This window comes from Marmota monax, unplaced genomic scaffold (genome assembly GCF_021218885.2).
Source record: "Marmota monax isolate L192 unplaced genomic scaffold, Marmota_monax_Labrador192_F-V1.1 WCK01_AAM20220418_F8-fsc00034, whole genome shotgun sequence".
Taxonomy (NCBI): domain Eukaryota; kingdom Metazoa; phylum Chordata; class Mammalia; order Rodentia; family Sciuridae; genus Marmota; species Marmota monax.
Genome location: NW_026693934.1, coordinates 12,065,096 through 12,087,241, shown reverse-complemented (window position 1 = coordinate 12,087,241; position 22,146 = coordinate 12,065,096). Strand labels below are relative to the sequence as shown.

Sequence of the window (22,146 nt, the reverse complement as noted above, 5' to 3'; positions counted from 1 at the left end):
TGAGGCTCCACTTCTGGGCTGAGCCTAGCCTCATCTATGGCTGAGCCATGTAGGGAGGTGACAAGAGGCTGTGGCCTTCACTCCCTCATGGTTTCCACGGGCATCTCTTTCTCATTCCTCTGGTTTTCCCAGGAGGGGTCCAGCACCTGTGAGGTGGGAAGTAACATCTCCAGCCTCTGTGCCTGGCTTCTTCTCAACCCATGGGGTCTGTTTGGACCTACTTGGTCCCCACCTCAACCTCTGCCTGCAGCCCCTCCTATACCCAGGTTATGGGGAACAGAACATCTTCAGGGGATAGCAAGAGACCTGAGCCTCAGGCCTCATGTTGATCAGCTCTGAATTTGGCTGGTCCAATTGACCAAGGTTAGAGGTGGGGAATTTGGTCACCATCCCCTGCTGGGTCTCTCTATTTACCTCTGATCTCTGGCTCAGCTGCAGCCTCTGCAGTGTTCCTAGGACATCTGAGCTCTTGGGCACTGGCAGTTGAGACCCTTCTGTCCACCGAATGGTTTGGATCTCTGGCTTCTTTCTCAGCCTGTGTCTTAGCTGAGTCTGGGTGCTGCCTAGGTCCGTCCTCCATTCCTTCAGCTCTTGCGTGTATGAGTTTTATGGGACATTACGCTCATCAATATGTTCACTTCCTAGAACAAAACCATAGAAGCAAAAGGAGAGTAACTACTTCTGATGAGTCCTTTCTGTGTGTCAGCCTTGTTTCATGTGCTTTAGGATCAGAGCCATCTGAGTAACTAGATGTCACCATCATGCCCAGTTTATCTTGGATAGATTGAGGCCAAGAGAGGTCAAGCACATTACTGTTTTAGTCAGCTTTTTCTCTGCTGTGACTAAAAGACCTGATAAGAACAATTTTAGAGGAGTAAAAGTTTATTTGGGTGCTTACAGTTTTTATTTCAGAGGTCTTAGTCAGTAGATACTCAGCTCCCATTCTTGGGACTGAAGGTGGGGCAGAACATCATGAGTGTGGTGGAGGGAGGTGGCTCACTTGATGATCAGGAAGCAGAGATAAACTCCATTTGCCAGATAAGAAATATAAACCCCAAAGGCACATCCCTCAATACCCACTTCCTCCAGCCATACTCTACGACCTTCAGTTACCATTCCATTAATCCTCATCAGGGGATTAATTCACTAATTGGGGCTCTTCTAACCCAATCATTTCACCCTTGAAAGTTCTTGCATTGTCTCACACATGCGCTTTGGGGGGGAAATCTAAAATCTGAACCATAACAGTCATCTAAGGTCACACAGCTGGTAAGCATGAGAGCTTGGATTTGATCTTGGCGGATATAACCATACCCTTACCACTGTGCTCATTGGGCTGAACACTCTTGGCCTGACCTTGAGTGAGTTTGCTCAGCAAACTGAGCACAGTGCATGTTGCCTCACAGAATGCATCAGGACCTGCATAGCTGTGACTCTATGCTGACTAGGATTGGGGGCCGAAATGACTTGGTTTATTTCTATGAGGAGGTTCAGAGTATAGATGGAATACTGCCATCTCCATTGGGAAGGCAGAGTAAATTCTGTTCTCAGATATGTTATACTGTAGTTTGGATCTTGAATGTCCTCCAAAGGCTCATGTGATCCCTGGCTTATGGAGCTATTGCAAAGAAGACAGATTATTCGAGGCATGGCCTTGAAGTGATATTGCAACCCTAGCTCCTTCTCTTTCTCTTTTTTATCTTCCTGGGTTCCGTGAACCAAAAGACCTTTTCTGCCATGTGTTCCCATTATGATATACTGCACTGCTATGGACCCAAAGCAAAGTGGGCAAAAGACCATGCAATTAAACCATGGACCAAAATAAACCTTTCCTCCTTTTAAGCTGATTATGTCAGGCATTTTTTCATAGTAACAGAAAACAGACAAACACAAGTTCCACCATTAAGGCATGTGACTACAGACTCCTCATTGATTCATTTGCAGTAGCCCCTTCCTTGGTAAAGGAAGGATTTAAAACTATGAGAAAGCAGTGGTGGGAGGAAGTTCTTCAAGCAGATAGAACAGGACAAGGAGCGTATGAATGTGTCTCCCAGAATACTTGGTCCTCACAGAGGCTGGACTGGGTGGGGTTGGCGCTGGCCTTCTGGCAGAGTGAGGGAGGAGTTTTATGGCTCATGGAATTAGTTCTCAGACACTCCTTTTGACAAGTTGCCATGAGGTGGTTTGTCTTACCATTACTTTGATGGCTGTGTTTTATGTAGCTTTTTTAAAAATACTTATTTAATTTATTGTGGCAAAAACAATTTACACCTTCTTAACAAATTTTTACATAGCTAGTATATGATCATTCAGTATAGGTAACATGCCATGCAGTTTATCGTTGATGGTTTTTTTTTGTTTGTTTGGTTGTTTGTTTTTGCACCAGAGATTGAACCAAGGGGTGCTTAACACTGAGAAACATCCCCAGCCCTTTTTATTTTCTGTCTTAAGACAGGGTGTTGCTAAGTTGCTTAGGGCCTTCCTAAGTTGCTGAGGCTGGCTTTAAATGTGCAATCCTCTCCCCTCAGCCTCCCAGGCAGTTAGTTGAGGTTACAGGAGCCTGTCATCATGCTCGGCTCTACTCTAGAACTTACGACTGAAACTTTATATCTATTAACTAGGAACTCCTCATTCCCCCCTCTTCTCAGCCTACCATGCCACTCTTTGATCCTATGAATTTGAATCTTTTAGATGTATCATATGAGTAAGATCTTGTAGCATTTTTGGTGATTGGCTTATTTCACTTAGCATGTCTTCAAGTTCTATCACTGTTGCATGTTGCAGAATTTTCTTCTGTTTAAAGGCTGAACAATATTCTATCATGTTTATATTCCACATTTTCTTTATACTTATCTGCTAATGGACTTTTATAATGTTTCCACGTGTTGGCTAATGTGAAGAGTGTGCAAATGAAACTAGGAGTGCATATTTTTATAGCTCCTTCAACACTTTTAGATAAATACCAAAAAAATGGGATTGTTGGATCATATGCTAATTTTATTTTTAATTTTTTTGTAAGGAACCATCACATTATTTTATATAGTAGGTGTATCATTTTCCATTCCCACCAACAGTGTATACTGTGATTTGAATGTGTTTTATCTCTCAAAGTTTCCTATGTGGGAAGCTTGGTCCTCAGTATGGTGATGTTGAGAGAGGGAGGACCTTTAAGACATGGGGTCTAGTAGAAGATGATTAGTTCATTGAGGAAACCACCCTTGGGAAGGATTGATGTAGTTCTGGTAGGACCCTGATTAGATAATGGGATAACAGTTTGTTATAAGAAGAGCAAATGAATCTCTGAATCTCTGAATCACTGAATCTCTCTGGACTCCTGTGTTGCCATGTGATCTCTCCTTTTCACATGTACTCCTATTGTGATGTTATCCACCATGCTGTGATGTATTTAGGGGACCCTGCCAGAGGCTGAATTGATAGGGTCACTGAGAACTGTGAACTAAATAAATTCTCTTTAAAAATAAAGTACCCAGCCTTTGATGTTATGTTATAGCCACAGAGAAAAGACTAATACAGAAACTTGGCCCTGACAGTTGGGGCTATTTCTTCCTGAAAATGTGGAAGCAAATTTGCATCTGGATCATGGGCAGAGGTTAGAAGAATTTAAAGGAGCCAACTAGGAAAAGTCTGTCTGTAATGTAATGGGAACATTACGGTGAGGGCTCTGAGGAAAAGGAATGAGGGATTGGATGTTAGAGAGAAGGGTGTCCTTCTTAAGAAGTAGAAAGAATTGAATACGGTTTAATAGAAAAATTTAAGAGGAATAACCTCGAATAATTGGTGGAGGAAATTTCTACACAGCAAAGCATTTAGGCTTCAGCATGAGTACTACCGTCTCTTTCAGTTAGATTTATAGTGAAATTCTGGAGTAAAGAAAACAGAGCTGAAGGATTTGGAAAATTCTCAGCCTGAACAGGGATGAAATAAAGAAAAAGTATGCAATTGCTAAACAGATTTGCAATGATGATTTGCACCAGGACAAATGGAAAGGTCCATGAGGGCATTTCAGTTCAAGGCTGACCCTTCCATCATAGGCACAGAGACCAAGAAAGACAGAACGCTTTCAGAAAATGGATCCACTGATCAGGGCTCTCTTGGCATTCTGCTCTTGTCTTTCCAGTGAAAGCTGTCATGACACTACAGCTATAGTTCAAGTACTCTCAGGTGTGGCTCATGGCAGTGGACTTTGGTGACCATGTGGTGCTGATTCTGCAAGGGTACAGACTGCAAGAGCAATAGGGTTGTGGCAGCTTTCACCAAGATTTCAAAGCAAAACCTGTGAAGCCAGGCAGAAGATTCCTGCAGGGTGGAGTCATTTCAGGGATTCTCCACAGCCTCATGGGGCTGCAGGAGTTGGGTAATTCCCTTAAACTTTCTTTACCCTTTTTCATTTATTTTTTTTCTGCTTTGATCAAATCATTTCTAGTGACTTGTCTTTGACTTTGTTGATCTTCTTTTCTCCTTCATCTGGTCTTCTGTTAAGCTATTCTAATGGATTTTTTAGTTCAGTTATTGTGTTCTTCAACTCCATGCTTTCTGTTGGGTACTGTGTAATACTTTGTAATACTGTGTAATACTTTCCAACAATTGAAATTCTCACTTGTTTTCTTGATGTCAGTGAGCAGCATCTTTAGGAAAATTAAAAAAAAAAAAATTCTGTCAGATAAATCATATAACCTCATCAGCGTCAGTTTCTGGAGATTTTTCTTATTCCCTGATTGCAATATTTTTGCCTGGTTCTTCCTCTACCTTGACTCTCTGCATGATATTTGTGCATTAGTTAATCAGTGCCTCCTGGTCTGGTCTTGCATAGAAAAACCCAGTCAACCAGAGTGGCCACGGATTCTGGACCCCTTATCAATTATTTCTCTCCCAAAGGAGAAGCAGTTAGCTATGGCTCTTTTTCACATGCTCAGGACTGAGCTAGGGTGGGAAGAGTTTAGCAGCCCAAGTTGCCATCTCGATTCTTTCCCATGCTGCTAGGCTGTGGTGAATCCATTCAAGCTCCAGGATCAGGTCAGTACTCTGAGTACTGGTTGCACAAAACAACCCTTATGTATATTGGGCAAAGCTGTAGCTAAGGAGGTCTCTTTCTGATCATATGATGCTGTGCTGGGTGCAGGGCCTGCAGTGAGAGGAAATTTACTTACTGGCTTTGGTGAATCATATTTTCCTAGGGAGCAAGAGTGTTTCAATTAGTTTCTGATTTCTCACAAAGGAAATTTATCCATGAATTGTTGCTGAATAAGTATGTTTTGGAGGAAAGGAGAATCTAGGGCTTCCTACTCTCCCATATTTTTGATGTCATTCTCTCTGGTTGTTATGTATCTTGGCAACTTAGACATAACTGCCAGTGGAGATCCTGCTGAGCACACTGTTTCTGAACCCTAGCTTCTAACTAGAAATTGTGCTGTTAGGTTTCAGTGATAAGATAAAATCTCAAACACTGGAGGAAGCTGCAGCAGCCTAAGGTCAGGCTGTGGAGGGGGTCATCTCAGGACTTTCATCTGAGGATGCTGCATCCATGAGGTGAGAGAGAGAGGATGGAACCATCAAAAGGGAGGAAGTCACAGAGGGAGAGGAAACAAATAAGAGGAAGTGAGACACTAAACGTGCTGGAGAGGAAGTGAGAAAGGAGAGAAGATAAAGTTAGGAGAGGAGCAAGGAAGGAAGGGTGGAGAGGAGCCAGCAAGAGGAATAAGTAGCCTCCACCCTTCTCTTCCATTCCCAGTTATTTCTTGCTCTTTTCCTCTGCTCTGTCCTGGCTGGCAGGCACTGCTTTTGGCAGCCCTTTTGTCTTGTTACAGCTATGAAAGTGGGGAAGAATGCTGTTGCACAGGGGTTTGCAGGCAAACAAGCTAAAGGTGCTGCATCATTCTCAGCCCCAGGGCAGAGGGTGTGCCCAGCTCATGGGTGGGAGGAACTGCTGGATGGGCCAGAAGCACCCAACATATTCCACCCACCATGTGACCCCTCAGAGGTCATTTATGTTGTAACCCTTTTGGGATTCACAATGAAGTTCTTGGAAAAACTGGGTGTGTCTTTTTATAGGAATGAGGGTGTAAAGGAGTCCACATCCGGCTTCACAGTTAGGCTTGGGGAAATTCAACCACTGAATGTCAGGTTCACTGATGAAAACAAGGTGGATTGATCCTATTGCAGGAAGAAAAGGGACTCTGAGGGAATCTGAGGCTTGAGCAGCCCCCCAGGGAATGTTCTGATGTAGACAGTGCTTAGCTAAAGGAAGAACTAATGGTTCAAGAGAGAATCCCTTTTGAAAGTCTGCTCCATGCCAGACGTTGTCCAATGTTGCTAAGAATCCCCAGAGACCACATTGTGTCCTACAGACCAGTCCTGGGCTTCCCTTGGTCCCTCTTTGGAGATGTATCCTTGTTTGGTGGTCACCTTTATGGTCCTTGGACCACTTTTGCCCACTTTTCTGGCCCTCCCCTTATCTCTGCTCCAGGAACAATGAAACAGACCCCTCTTCCGTTTACCCAAAGCATAAGTAATGCTAAGATCAGACACTTTACAGGGTCTTCCCTTGAAGCTTGAGCGTGATCTGGGAGATCACAAGGCAGAAGAGAACAGCTGCACACTAGTTTTGTACACATTTGTATAATATCTAAGGAAGGATGGACAGATCCTGTGTAACAGGTGGGGTTTAGGTTGCTGGAGAGAAGGATCCAAAGGATACTTGCTTTCAGATCTAAACTTCTTGAATTTTGCACTAAAATTTCCAAACATGTTTATGTATCCAGTTTTCCAATTCACTCAACCTTAAGCAAGCATGAACCCAGGCAATGCTGTTTCTGCAACCCAGAATCCCTTCATAGGACTCTTCTTGCAACCCCAGCTTGCTGCCATCTTGCCACCATGTGGGTTCTCTATATCCTGAACTCCCTCCCTGAGTCTCCAGGGCTCCAACACATTGTCAAAGGAGAAGGAAGAGAAATAAGCCAACCCTATCAGGCTCCAGTTCTGCTTTTAAATCTTGAGACATCTCCTAAGATGTCCTTGGCCCCTGGGCTGATGGCCTCTTTTGCCACATGTGATATACCTCTCCTTGTCTCAAGATCTTTTCTAGAGGAGGATTTAGGCTTTACCTGCATCACCCATAGTTCCATTGGAGAGACAAGTGGTCAAATGGAAGAAAGCGAACTGTCCCTTCTACCTTTATAAAGTGGTTGAGATTGGGAGTGAGTACCATTGATTTTAATTCGTCGGCTCACTTCTCATTGACTGAATCTAGTCAGCTATGCTTAGACTTCTTGATGAAGCTCCCTATTTCACAATGTTTGCCCCTTTCCAGTACTCAGTAGATATTCCCATAATATCCCCATTTTTTTTCCTGTTCTTAGGGCACTTGGGGTGACAAGGTCAGGCCCCAGACTCTGCTGCCAGATTATCAATGGCTTCTGCATGCTTTGCAATGCAGCCAGCTGTTGCCAGGGCCAGCTGAGCTATTTATACTTAGCCAGTCAGCTGCCCTGGAGCAATGCAGGGTGATCAGTCTGACCCCTTGACTGACTTCTCTGGAAGCTGGTGGTGGAAGGATGCTTGAGAGGAGGTGAGCTTGCAGGCCTGGGGAGGCATGTAGGAACTCAGATCTGTCTGAAGTAGATCTGCTCAACACCTCACTGAGGTGCCTCCGAAATTGTGCGTGTTCCTTGACCAATACATCCTGAGGCATTGCAAGTTTCCTAAGGGATTGGGGTGATTGCCAAGCCTTGGGATTGGGAGTACCTTTGGGTTATCCAAATTGGGTAGTAATTTAGGTAAAGACCTGTGAGGGTAAAATAGTTGGCTCTGTCATTTCGGTGACCTGAGGTTAGATACAAATAGTCCAAATGTAATGCCCACCATCTTTACCATCCCATGCCTGTCCCCACTGCTACCTAGATGTCCTTCAGTGGATGAATGGATAAAAAGAAATGTGGCATTTATACACAATGGAATATTACTCAGCACTAAAAAAGAATAAGATTATGGCACTTGCAGGGAAATGGATGGCATTAGAGAAGATTATGCTAAGTGAAGTTAGCCAATCCCCAAAAAACAAATGCTGAATGTTTTCTCTGTTATAAGGGGGGTGACTCAAAGTGGGGTAGGGAGAGAGAGCATGGGAAGAAGATTACCTCTAGATAGGGAATAGGGGTGGGAGGGAAAGGGAGGGAGAAGGGGAATAGCAAGGATGGTGGAAGGAGATGGTCATCATAATACAAAATACATGTATGAAGATGTGAATTTGGTGTCGACATACCTTATAGACAGAGATATGATAAATTGTGCTATAAAGGTGTATTAAGAATTGTAATGCAAAAAAATAAGAGGTCCTAAAATATATAAACATTTGTGATTCAACATCACATGGATGGTGCTTGGAGATACAGGACTGGAGAGTCACTAAGAGTGTGAACACATATAGAAAATTAAAGTGGTTATAGGAGTGAGCCCTGGAGCACTTCTATATTAATTGATGAAAGAATCAAGAAAAAGTCAACCAGAAGACTGAGACAGGGTGGCTAATACTGTAGGAGGAATAAAGGAAATAAAGTGTGGTCTCCAAGTACAGAAAATATATTATCTAGACAGACTAACCCACTTTGTCAAAAATGCCACTTATAAGTCAAATAAGGACCATGTGAAAACAAACAAGAACTAAACTTTAATTTTTTGCATAGCAAAATCCAGATGACCTTGGGTATGATGATGAATTTTTAAATACATACCCAAAGCACAATGAAATAAAAGAATGAAAATTTTGACTTTATTAAATAGAAAAACTTTTATTTAGCAAGTAACATTATTAAGAGAATCAAAAGACTGTGAGATAATATTTGCAAATCACATATTGCATAAAAGACTCATACCCCAAACATACAAAGAATGCCTAAAATACAACCCAATTTAAAAAGTGCAAAAAAATAGACAAAAAAAAAATCTGAACACCTATCTCATTGAAGAACATACATGGATGATAAACAAACCTATGAAAGAGATGGTCAATTTAATTTTTTCATTGGGAAATGCAATTTAACACAATGAGATATCACCACACACCACTTAGAATAGCTAAAATTCAAAAACCTAACAATTCTTATTCATTGCTGTGAGAAAGCAGAATGGTAGAATTGCTTTGGAAAACAATTTGACAGTTTTTTAGAAAGTTCAGCAGAGTTTTACCACACAATCCAGAAATTATACTTACAGGCATTTACCAACTGAATTGAAAACTTATGACAACATAAAAATCTGTTCAAGAATTTTATAACAGCTTTTTTCATTATAACTGTAAACTAAAAATAACCAAGATATTCTTTAATAAGTGCATGGATAAAGTACGTTATATCTATGCAACAGAAGATTAGTCAAAAATAACAAAAGAAATTAAATATTAAGCCATGAAAGACACGATTGACTCTTATGTACATATTGATTAATGTAAGAAGCCAGTTCTGAAAATATTGCACACTAAGTCATTCTAACATGACATTATGAAAAGGAAAAATTTATAGTAATAACAAAAAAATAGTCAGTTGTTTTCCAGGAATTTGGGAGGAGAGAGGATGTATTTACTCAGAGTCGTGAAATATGTTACTCCACTTTTCATTCCCGAGACTGAATCCCTTACAAAAAAAAGGAGAAACAATTTACTTTGGCTCATGGTTTCAGAAGATTGAGTCCATGGTCAGCCAGCTCCATATTACTGCAGGCCTGAGGTAAGGCAGAACATTGTAGTGGACAGGTATGGTGGAGGACAGGTGCTCTGTTTGGGAAGGAGAGAAAGAGAGAGAAAGATTGAGAGGAAAGGGTCAGGGACATGATGAACCCTTCCAGGATGCTCCCCCCATAATGTACTTCCTCCACCAGATCCCTCCTTCCAATAGTCCATTTAGCTATCAATGGATTAATCCACTGATGAAGCCAGAGCCCTTATGATCCAATCATTGCCCCAAAGTTCCACCCCCAAACCTTGCTGCGTTGGGGACCATGCTTTCAACGCACAAGGATTGTGGAGGACAATCCATATCCAGACTGTAACAGGAATATTTTATAATGATAACTGAAATGGTAGATACATAACATTAAGCAGTTGTCAAAACCCAAAGGACTTCACACTTGAAGAGTGAAATCTTAATGTATGCAAATTTTTTAAAAAATAATGATTTAAGAGGTTAAGGGGTCCCAGGATACAAATGCAGACCATGACAAAAGATGCTTCACTATCTTTTAAACGGTATAAAACAACTTTGCTAAAAAGGGTGGGATAAAAGGTGCTGATCTAAGCAACTTTGGAAATCAGGAGAATCTAAAGGCAAAAGAAATGTATAAAAATACTGACTAATAAAGTTTTTCCCCGAGGAGGTGCAGGTTAATAATTCTGTTATTGTTGTACATATACATTGAAACTGATCAAAGTAAAAGGATGGGGAATGCAGGGAGTCAGGTTTCTCACTGTTGGAGTGAGAGTTTACAGATGAGCCAGGGAAGGAGGCTAAGATGATCATGAGATAATGGATTAGAGCTAAAGAATCCATGGATTTGTGTTTAGCTTAATATAGATACACATGTTACATATAGGAATAGTCTAGGTATGTGCATATACACAGCTTAGTATACACGTGTTTCCCTGTTCTGTCTGTCTAGAGATATGAGGAGCTATGATCCCCAGGAGCAATGAGCACACACAGATCTTGGTCCTACCCAGATCTTGGTTTCTGACACCATTCTCCAATAAGAGACAGTAGGACTTCTTAAACAACAGGCAGAGTCTAGGACAGGGACAGAAACATCCTATGGTGCCTAAAAAAAAAAAAAATTATAGGGCTAGAAAGTATGAAAATGCATCCCCCCCAAAAAAACCCACAATAATGAGGATCCGTCAAAATATCACTTTCAAATGATTTCATTTTATTTTATGTGAATTTCACCTCAATAAATTATTTTCAAAGGTCAACACAAAAGATTCTTATGCTGATATAATTGTTTGGTGTCTTGAGTATGGTGTTGGATACCTGGACTTATACTTGAGCTAACATTGTATACAACATGTACACACACAAACACACACACACACACACCCCTACATGCACATGTACACACACACACACACACACATACACACACACCTACATGCATATACACACACAAACATGCACAAGTAGAAGTAAAATGGAAAATACAAATAAGACCTGTAGGTTATATCATATCAATGTCCCGGTTAAAGATGTTACTTTAAATTGGGTAAAGAGTCAATATTCTCTATATATTGTTTCTTAAGTTGCATGTGAATCTATAATTATCTTAAAATTAAAAATTACATTTAAAAAAATCCCTCTTCCCATCTTTAATGACCCTCACCCTAGATGCTGCTGAGAAACTGAGAGAGATGACCTGGTTACCATCTCTCCTGCCTTGAAGACCAAGTGGATCTCAATACTAATAGGGTCTCCAGGAACTGAAGAAGCCTCCTATGACTCACCACCTATTATACTGGTGCCTGTTCACTTGATGTGGCCACAATTTTTCTCAAGTTACCTGATTTAATGCTTTTTTCTATGCTTGAGGATTAGCCTGGGCTCAAGATTTATTTATTTTTTCAGAGCCAAGTATTTTAATAGAGTTCAATATTACAGCTTAATACTGTCCATCTCAGCCAGAGTGACAATTCACACCATATTCACATTTGAACTGGGAGACATAAAGGAAGAATACAATTTTCTTACATTGTGCCAATTTCTCACCTAGGGAAAAATAAAGTACCAAGGGATTATTAGTTTGTTTTCCATTGTTATACAAAATACCCGAGGCTTGGTATTTTATAAAGAAAAAAAAAAAAGATTTGTTTAACACACAGTTTTGGAGGCTGAAAGTCCAAGATCAGGTGGCCCCATTAATTTGGCCTCTGGTGAGGGCCCCATTGGCCATATCACATCATGATGGCATAAGGCACAAGAGGGAGATATAGCACATGCTGAGACAGAAAGTCAGAGAGATTCAGGGGCCATACAATTTTTTATATCAATTTATATCAATTAATTTGCTCTTTTAGAAACTAAACAGTGTCTCACTAGAACCATATCAACTAGGTTCCACTTCTTACATGTTTCACCACCTTGACATTGCCACACTAGGGAACAGGCTTCCAGCACATTAACTATTGAGCTACATGCTCAAACCATAGCAAGCAGCATTCATTTTTAGGCATAAATCTTTTTCTTCAGAGAAGTAAAAATGACTGGTTATTCGGCAGCTTCTCAGCCTGCCTGACTCTGCTTTGGAATGAATACAATGTGTACCTAAGAGTGGAGGGCTATGTTAACTGCAGAGAGACCCTGCAGAGAGCCGCTTCCTCTCTCCTGACCTTACTTCTCTCATTTCCACTCTGTGAAAGTTAAATTGGTTCCTTTTGAAAGTCCCTCCAATTCAAAAGCCCTGTGATTCTTCCTCTCTGCCATTATGAATCCTAGCTTAGTAATTTAACCCCAGTGATCCCCAGACAATAGTGTATCCAGTTCTACAAAATACTAATGTAAATAACTAAAGCAAATAAAACCAGTAGGCTGCTGGAATTTTGATAGGGATTGCATTGAATTTATGGAGCAGCTTGAAGAGAAGTACTGTGGTACTTTTGAATGTTCTCACCCATGTACAATATACATCTCTGCACATATTTAGATTTTCAGTTTCCCTTAGCAATGTCTTATAGTTGTCAGGGTACAGGTCTAGCATTTCTTATCATATTTGTCTCAAAGCACTTAATTTCCTGTTATTCAAAGATATTTTATTTCAGTTTTGACTGTTCATTGCCAGCCGATAGCCATGCGATTCAGTTTTGTTCTTGTATCCTACATATTTGCTAAATTCATCCTTTACTTCTTCTTATCTGCTATTTATTTTGTTTGCATGCCTTATTGCCCTACTATGAACTACCTAGGTCTGAGAAACTTTTCCCCTGTGACCCTTCCTCAAAAAGGAATTGGCTTCCCAACTGGAGATTTGGGGCTATCTTCCCTAAGAGCAGAAATAAAGAGTGCTCTTCAAGTCAATGAGAATTTCATCAAGGGCTTTTGCAGGGATGCAAGAGGGACTCTGGCGATCTCTTCCTCTCACAGTCGACTTTTAAACACTGACTAAGGATGAATGGTACTTACAGCACAGGCCCCTAGACCAGCTCAGGCATATGAAGACATCTGTTGGGGCTCTGAGGTTTAATTCAAAGATAAATATAGGGTCCCCACAGCCCAGATTATGAGTCTATAACAACCCCTGCAAGGGCTCTTTACTTTAACATTTTATTAGGATAACAATGAGAACTGTGAATTATTAAACCTGCACATAACGTGAAAATTATGCAGAATTTATCCTATGCAATTGCTTTATCCTGGTTTTCCAATCAGGCTCCATGAATGTCACTCCACACCATATGGCTTTCTTGGTGTTTAGGAAGCAGCTCATTTAGGAAACGGCCATCTTCTCCATGACCACCACCTCCCGAAGCCTCCATTGACATCCAAAAATGCTCACTCTCATACAAAAGTCAAAGCCTAAGTGTTTTCATACTTCAACCCTGGAGCCAGAACATGGAGGCTCATCCTGATGTCCTAAGGCTTCCCCAAGCCTTCTTGAATGCAAACAGATGCAGAACTTTGCTGCTGCCACTATAGTCCGGATTGCACATTTGCTCAGATCACAGAGGTAGCTCCTGAGGCTGTGAAGGGACATTCTTTCATTCAGGATATCCTCAGCCCCAGGGGCTCCCTGCCCAAATGCACCTGATGGATGTAGGGTTCACCTGTAGCCTCATTTTAGAACTCCTGCTTTCTTCTCTCCTCGCTCAGTCCTCTCCTGAAAGCACTGTACACTGAGGTTAGAGGCAGCAGACAGTAAGGACAGTCTAACTTACAATAAAAATGTTTGCTTTTCTGTTGAGCTGAATGTCTCCTCTGGCTGCACACAATGAGGAATTATTCTATAATTATTTTGTGCTTAGTATAGATGAATCTACACAGAGATTTCCCATTGCAATGAAAATGCTTATATCCACTGTCTTTTCTTCCTCTATTAAAAGTATATAAAGTTTATTCTCCTCTTTAAATCGACTAGAAAGGTAAAGAATTAACAAATAAAGCAAGCTACTCAACATAAGGGTCTCAGTATCTTCATCTTTAAAATGGGAATCATTAACTCCAACCTGAGGGTTAACCATATAGGTGGAGTGGCTGCCACAATGGTCACCAGATGGTATGTGAATACTCGGAATCTCATTTCTGCTATTACCTGTGAGGTCTTGCAGAACCCTCACTCAGTATCTCTTCCTCTGGGCCATGCTGATCTCCCTGGCTCTCCATCAGTGGTTCAGCAGATACTGACCCCCAGGGGGAGCTTTGGAACTTTGTGGGACATTGGGGGTTATTATCAGCATGATGGGGGTCACTTATGCAATACACAGAAGGCTTCCAACTCCACTTTGAATATGCTACCAGATATTCACATAGGTGATAGACCTGTTTATGATTTAAACATCATGTCACATAAACACAAAGTGTATTTCCCCAGTTTCATATACAATTCAAACTGCAATAATTGTGAGACTCAGAGGAAGACTGGGTTCTTTAACAAGCATTGCTCTTCTGGGAAAATCCCATTTTAACACCAGTGCCCTTCCACAGGTATGAATCATCTTCAGCCCAAACCCCACCTGTGATTTCCACGTGACCCCCTGAATAAATAACTTCTGCATGTATAAGTATAGCTCTGCACTCTTACTTCAAAATGTCAAAGAAAAGTCTTCAACAAAATTACTGCCTTCTTTCTCTCCATCCACACTTATTCATTTTAAGTGGATGCAAACATCTGATTACTTCATTATGTGTTTTAATAAAGTCAGACCTGAATGAACATTTACATGTTATGACAAATAGCATTTTACTTTAGATTACTTTCCTTTTGTTTCTCCCTTTTCACTGTATTATGACCAAAGCCTCATTGTCTTTATAAAAAATCACGTGTATAAATAAGTGATGCTACCCCTAAGTGTCTTTTCAATGTAGTAAAGAAAATGTTATAAAATATTTTATACAAAGGGTATTGGTTCTGACAGGGTTGAGAAGCACTGTTCCGTATTACTTAATCCCCCCAATTATTCTGCTCTGGAGAAAATTCCTTTGATAAATGAAGGTTGGTATTAGATATTGATAGGAGATAAACTAACTTAGGGCTGAGGAGATTATGTGAACTAGACACACATTAAATATTTAGCTGCATTAGAACAGCCATGCCAGGGTCAGCCTTAGGTCTTGGGTACCTAGTGAGATCACAATTCCGCCCACCAGATGTCAGGTGTCAATTCACAAGCAGAAGCAAGACCTAATTTAGCAAGATTTTTTGGTTTCACTTTACAGCTGAATATTGAATCGTCTTCCGAAAGGGTAAACTATTGTTTGGGTGAACAGAGCAGTTGTCTCAAAGGTCATGCCCCTTCCCTCCTGATCATCTAATTGATGCTCAAGATGGATTGAAATGAGGATCATGAAACAAATGTATGCAGGATTGCACAAATACGGAAGGTCGTCAGGGCAAGAGGGGAGCCTGGCTGAGTTCAGTTAATACCTCTTTCATGGGCACCCTCAGCCACTTAAAGCTGTGCAGTCTGAAGAGGCATGACCTAGCTCCTGATAGGAGCCCTCTCCTCCTGTCTGGAACCCTGCTTCTGCAGGTCACAAATCTTGGTGCTGCAGGAGAGATGGGAGTTGTTTCCAAGGGAGGAAGTGCCCAGGTGCAGGACCCTTCATCCATCACAAAAGGAAGCCACCTATTGGATCCTGGACAACCTTCCACTTAAAGCTGGAAGTAGGTCTTAGGTACCTAGTGAGCAAGGGCAGGCCAGTCCTCCTTGAGGATCTACAGGGTTTGAGTCAGATTTTGCATTGCTACTGCCACAATACCTGGAAAGAACAACTTAGAGGAGGAAAAGTATATTTTGGCTCACAGTTTCAGAGGCCTCAGTCTGTGATGGCCCACTCTATTGCTCTGGGCCCAAGATGAAGCAGAATACTGTGGCAGAGGAAAGCAGCTCAGGACATGACAGCCAAGGAGCAGAGAGAAATCTCTGCTCCCCAGGAACAAAATATAAACCTGCAAGGCAGGACTCCAGTGACCTACTTCCTGCAGCCACATCCTACCTACTGCAGTCACCACACAGTCAATCCATTCAAGTGGATTAATCCATTGATTAGGTTATATCTCTCATAATCTATTTCACCTTTGAACTTTCTTACATTGTCTCACACCTGAGTTTTTTGCAGGGCACCTGGTATTGAAACCATAACAACCAGTTCATTTATTCAGTAGTAATGTTTGGGGGCAACCAGACTTGCCTGGTGCTGGAAATAGATGGTGCACAAAGCAGACATGGCACCTGCTCTCAGAGAGCTGACCATCTGGCAGAATGCAGACATTGGGTAAAGTAATAGCCATATAAACAGTGTGCAATTATAATAGGACTTGAGCACTATTCAGTATGGAATGGGATGGGAGGGGGCATCAAGAAAGACTTTCTTGGGAAGCAGTGCTTGAGCGAACAGTTGAGTAGAATTTAACTCTGAGAAAAGGAAGGAGAGCAGGGGGAAGAGGATGATCTGGAGATGAGGGTTGAAGCACGTGCCAAGGCCCTGTGGTAGGTAGGATAGCACCAGATCCAGTTGTCCTACAGGCCAGTGCAGAGGAAAGAGGAACATGGGGGAAAGTGAGACTGGGCAGATGGGTGCAGACCACGCAAATCTTAGAGTCAAATCAAGAGACTTTATCTTAAGGATGATGAAAAGTCATGCCAATATGTTATACCAGGGAGACTTATTGACAGTCTCACATTTTGGAGCAATCGTACTGGCTGCAGACTAGAGAAAGAAGGATAAGGGTCCCACAGCATGGAGTCAGCATCCTTCCCTGTTCTGGAGGATGGAGGATCTGTTAAATTCTGATTAAGCCACTTGCCCTGGATTGGGGAACAAAGAACCAGGCTCACTAATGCCCTTCAGATGAGTGAGTAAACCCTGAAGGTATTAGCCCTACCTTTCACCTGGACATTGGGAAGGTGTCATGCTAGGCAGAAAGGATTTCTCTGCAGAAAGTGGTGGTTTCAGGCTTTTCTGAAGACCTCCAGGTTATCTGTCTCAACCTGTTGCCTGCCTTGCAGGTGTCAAGCTGCATGGGAATAGGCAATGGGGAAACTGGTGTCCAGCCCACATGCGGGCCAAGTCAGAGGACACACCTTCCTGGCCCCTGCAGGATTGTCCAAGTAGACCCAAGACTGAGACACAGCTAGTGGGAAACTTACACATTCTATGACTTTAAAAATACCCAGGACCAAGGAGAGGGCTGTCATCAGTAATCAGAGCAGACTGGTTACCCCCACAGGCTACGACAAAGCTGTTCACCACTTACTCACTGTGTGACCTTGGGCAATCTAAATTCTCCAAGCCTCAATGTTCCACATCTAGAACAGAGACCATGATAGTACCTACCTCACAGCACTGTGTCATGATAAGTCAGAATCCCTGAAAACTGCCTGTCACCTTAAACCTACCCCATAAATCTTCCCTGTGTGTGTTTTTTGCTATAGTGAATAGCTGGAGGTAAATATTATTGTCCTAATAGTGCTTTTGAAGCTTGGAGAAGTCAATTAATGGGCTGAAGGTCACCAACTTGCTAGAGACAGAACCAAAGGTAACAAGCGGCCTCATCTTCACTGTCAATCACATCAGCTGCTGCTTAGGCATGGCCAAGAAACCAACCCAGGGCACATATACAAGATGCTGCAGCTGGGGCAGAGAAGGAGCCTCCTAGCACAAGGCTCCACCAGTCAGGCCACCCTCCTTCCTGGACTTCCAAAATATGCACAAATCCCCATCAGAAAAACAGGAAGTGGGAAGCTGATCTCCTCCACTCTCACACACCACAACCAGCTTAGAGCTGTGCCAGGGTCATGTGCCCTCCAGAGCATCACTTATGTTTTCACATGGTGACCTCTCTCTGAGTTTCTCCAGGAGAAACCCTGTGCTCATCTGCCTGGTGGCCATGATTTTGCCTCTTAGACCCAAATGCCATCAGCAACCATCTAGTATGCTTGCCACTCTTGAGAGTCTGTGTGTATTAACAGTTTGATCTCATTGTAACTCTGAGAAGACATTTTATTATCATGTTACAGATGGAGAAGCTAAGGCCATGATTGACCAGAGAGATTAAGTAATTTATCCACAAACACACAGCTAGTAAGTGGCAGTATTGAATTCCATTTCAGGCAGTCTGCACTTAAAGCTAAGATTATTTTTAATAATGTCAAATTTACAGAAAAGTTGAAAACATTATTGCCAAGGACTTCTATAAAATAATTAACATTTTACCAATTTTTAATTATCATTCTCCTTCTCTGACAGCTATTTGAATATTTGAAAATGTTACTCACGTGTCCTTTTACCTCCAAATGGTGCAGCATGGAAATCCCAAGAAAAATTACATTTATTTCTACATCCAAATTGCAATTACATGAATCAGGAAATTTAACCTTGATAGAATAATATTATTTACCTCTTTCTCAATGATGTTTTTCTTAGCTACTATTTTTTGGGGTGCAAAATGTTTTGTGGGGCTGGAATTGTGGCTCAGCGGTAGAGTACTCTCCTAGGATGGACGGGACCTGGGTTCGATTCTCAGCACCACATAAAAATAAAGGCATTGTGTTGTGTCCATCTACCAAAAAGATTCATTCATATTCTCTCTCTCTCTCTCTCTCTCTCTCTCTCTCTCTTTAAAAAATGTTTTGTGCCTCCTTTAATATGGGTTAGTTTTTTGGCCTTTTTTTTATTGTATTGAAATTTTAGGAGTGCCGAGCCTTGTCCTTTTTTTTTTTTTCCAGAATTTCTCAATTTCCTCTGATGTTTTCTCATAACTAGATTTAGATTGTGCCTTTTGGATTGGAATACCCAGAAGTGATATGTTCTCCAAACATTGTTTCAGGAGGCTCATGATGTTAATTTGTTCCATTTCTACTGATATAAACTTTGATCACATGGCTCTGTTTTCTCCACAATACAGTTACTTTTCCTCCCTCTGTAATTAACAAATCTGTGGAGACATACTTTGAAAGGATGTAAATCGTCTGTTGTCATCAAACTTTCAACCACAGCCTTAGCATCCTTTGATGCTTCTGACCTGAATCTAGTGGTGCCCCAGCGGGGTACAAGTAGCTTCCAGCTCTGTCATTACTTCTGCGTTTATTAGTTGGTGTTCTCTTCCTCCTTGTTTACTATCAGTAGGGATCATGGATTCTTAATTTTTTCATTTGTTATCATCTATCACTATTATTTATTTATTTTGTTACTGGGGATTGAATTCAGGGGCATTCGACCACTGAGCCACATCCCCACCCCCTTTTTGTATTTTATTTAGAGACAGGGTATCGCTGAGTGGCTTAGTGCCTTACTTTTGCTGAGGTTGGTTTTGAACTCAAGATCCTCCTGTCTCAGTCTCCCAAGCTGCTGGGATTACAGATGTGTGCCACTGCAACCCAGCACTATTATTTATTTTGATACTTAAATTATCCCAAGTATGGCTAGCCGGCATCTCCTTCTGTTTCCTTGGTTCTTAAAACTCTGGGAGCACTTTCTATTCTGCACAAAAGTTCCAGCCCACATTTCCCCCAGCAGCCTTGGTTTCATCCAGTTGACATAGAATTTAGAACCCAAGGTCTGAGCACAGGGTGCTCATTACAGCTGGTGTCTCATCCGTTCAGGCTTGTGCTGCTCACTATTGGGCAACCCTGCCCCTCATGCAACTGCTCAGGTCTCTCTTCATATAACACCTCAACCTCAGGCAGTCAAACCTGTGCAGAACCATTGAGACTTGCATTTGGAGTTCTGTTCCTGGATTGGTTCTCTCTGGCTCTTATCAATCTTCTTTGTCCTACTTCCAAACTATGCTACTCTGTGACACTAACCAGCCCACCATTACATCCTGAAATGCAACCAAAGCTATGCCTCTAAGCATCTGTGGGCTCATTCATTAAGAGCTGTCTCATCATTAAGAAGACATATCCCAGGTCATAGATCCAACATGGCCGCGGGCGCGGAGAGATCAAGTCTCTGACCTCTTCAGCTGCGCGGGCATAGGGAGTCGTAAACCGTCTAAATGCTGTTTGCTCAGGATCACTAGGCAATGCTGAGCTGACGTGGATCTGGGGCGAACAGTCTGGGCCTCTCAGAACACACACTGAGCCCGGATCGGCTGAATTCAAGCTCCCATTCGCCTGCTTCTCGCAGACAAACTGCTGTGACTCAGCACTAAACAATCCCGCTGAAACAACTGGTCGACCCTTCTGATCGTACGGAGGTTAATGCCAACCGAGCCTTCATAGGCAGTGGCCACAGGAGTGAAACGGGGCTTGGGAGAAACAGTCAGGACCCACCCGTTGCATTGGTCACCCGGCAAAGGGAACAAACTGTCACCATTTGCATGAGATACCACCATGGCAGAGAACTGACGTCACCAGAATGCAGTGGAGGAGATAACTTCATTGAAACTAGCGGCGACAGGTGTGTAATCCCCAAGCCTTCCCTCTCCACACAGCGGGGAAACCTTAAGGGCACCTCCCAGCTCTCCCGTGAGCACAATAGCTAGACCGAGGGAACAAGGAGTGGCGAGGGACCCGCAGCGCGGAACTCCCGGCTACCGCTCCCACCAGTGATGACAACTGAGGTCTCTTGCACCAGCTACCGGGGGCGTGGCTACCGGAGGGCTAGCAAAATTCGCTGAGGGTTCTCAGCCCCAAGCTCTACAAACTTAGGGTCTGAGGGAGGCAAACAGGGAGAGTGTGCCCAGTCGTTCATGAAAACAGGGCTCCCGGGAGCAGCAGACCTGGCGTGTAGCCAGTATTGTGATGAGCGTCACCGGTGAGCAGGGCCTGGCTTGAGGAAAAGTGGGGAAGTGACTAGACACAAGAGAAGGCCCTAGGCACTCAGGATTGGAGACCCGCCCAGTCTGGGAGGAGGAGCTGCTGCACAGTGATTGGTTCCCGCGTATTGAGAGGAGAAGCTTGGCCCGGTGGGCACAGCTCCACCTACTGGAAGAGACATTAATCAAACTCTAAGACTGCATTTATTAATTTTTTTTTAATTTGGTTTTTTTTTTTCATTTTCATTTTTTGTTGTTGTTTTTTAAATTTTTTTAATTTTTTTTTACTTTTTATTTTTATTTTGTTTATTATTTTTTTTACATTTTTTTCTTTTTTTATTTTCTTTTGTCTTTTCATTTCTTTTCAATTTTCTTATTCCCCCTTCCTTGAATTCTACCTGCTTACTCTCATTCTCTTTAGTGACTTCTTCCCTTCCTTTCTAATACCTTTCCTCCCAAGCATCAAATAAATTTATAGGAGTAAACAGTAACTCAGCAGTCAAACAGAACAAGAAGTAACATGAGCAGCATGAAAAAGCAAGGAAGAAAAGGAGTACAAACAATGAAGGACAGCCTAAATATTCAGGAGGACCTAGAGTCATCAGAAAAATGGTCAAATAAAGAACTCAAGGAATACCTTAGGCAGATGGAATGGAACCTTAAAGAGGATATGAGACAGCAAATTCAAACAGTGAAAGAACACATTGAAAATGAATTACATAAGCAGATAAAAGAAGAAGTTAAGCATCTTTATCAGGAGATAGAGATTATAAAAAAATCAAACAATAATTCTAGAAATGAAGGAAACTATAAACCAAATTAAAAACTCAAATGAGAGTATCACTAACAGAGTGGAGCAAGTAGAAGCCAGAACGTCAGATAATGAAGACAAAATATATCATCTTGAAAAGAGTCTAGCCAACTCAGAAAGGCTGGTAAAAAATCATGAGAAAAACATCCAAGAGATATGGGATAACATAAAAAAAACCAAACTTAAGAGTCATCGGGATAGAGGAAGGTATACAGATTCAAACCAAGGGAATGAGTAACCTGCAGAATGAAATAATTACAGAACTTTCCAGAAATAAAAAAAGGAAATGGAAATACAAATTGTAGATGCATACAGGACACCGAGCACACAAAATCACAGTAGACCAATGCCAAGACACATTGTTA

The 22,146-nt window shown here is 41.9% G+C and overlaps 1 long non-coding RNA gene across 2 annotated transcripts in view; it reads right to left on the bottom strand.

The window, feature by feature from the left end:
* Positions 1 to 401: 401 nt before the first annotated feature.
* LOC131424920 (uncharacterized) overlaps positions 402 to 22,146 on the bottom strand; it is a 47,739-nt gene continuing 25,994 nt past the window's right edge. The window contains exons 2-4 of one of the 2 annotated variants that reach the window (XR_009228568.1): positions 10,726 to 10,824; positions 9,676 to 9,787; positions 402 to 641 (exon numbers count right to left, since the gene is read on the bottom strand). This is a non-coding gene — a long non-coding RNA (uncharacterized LOC131424920). Of the gene's footprint in view, positions 642 to 8,820; positions 9,788 to 10,725; positions 10,825 to 22,146 lie in introns of those variants that run through there. The other variant, XR_009228567.1, reaches the window with a different exon arrangement.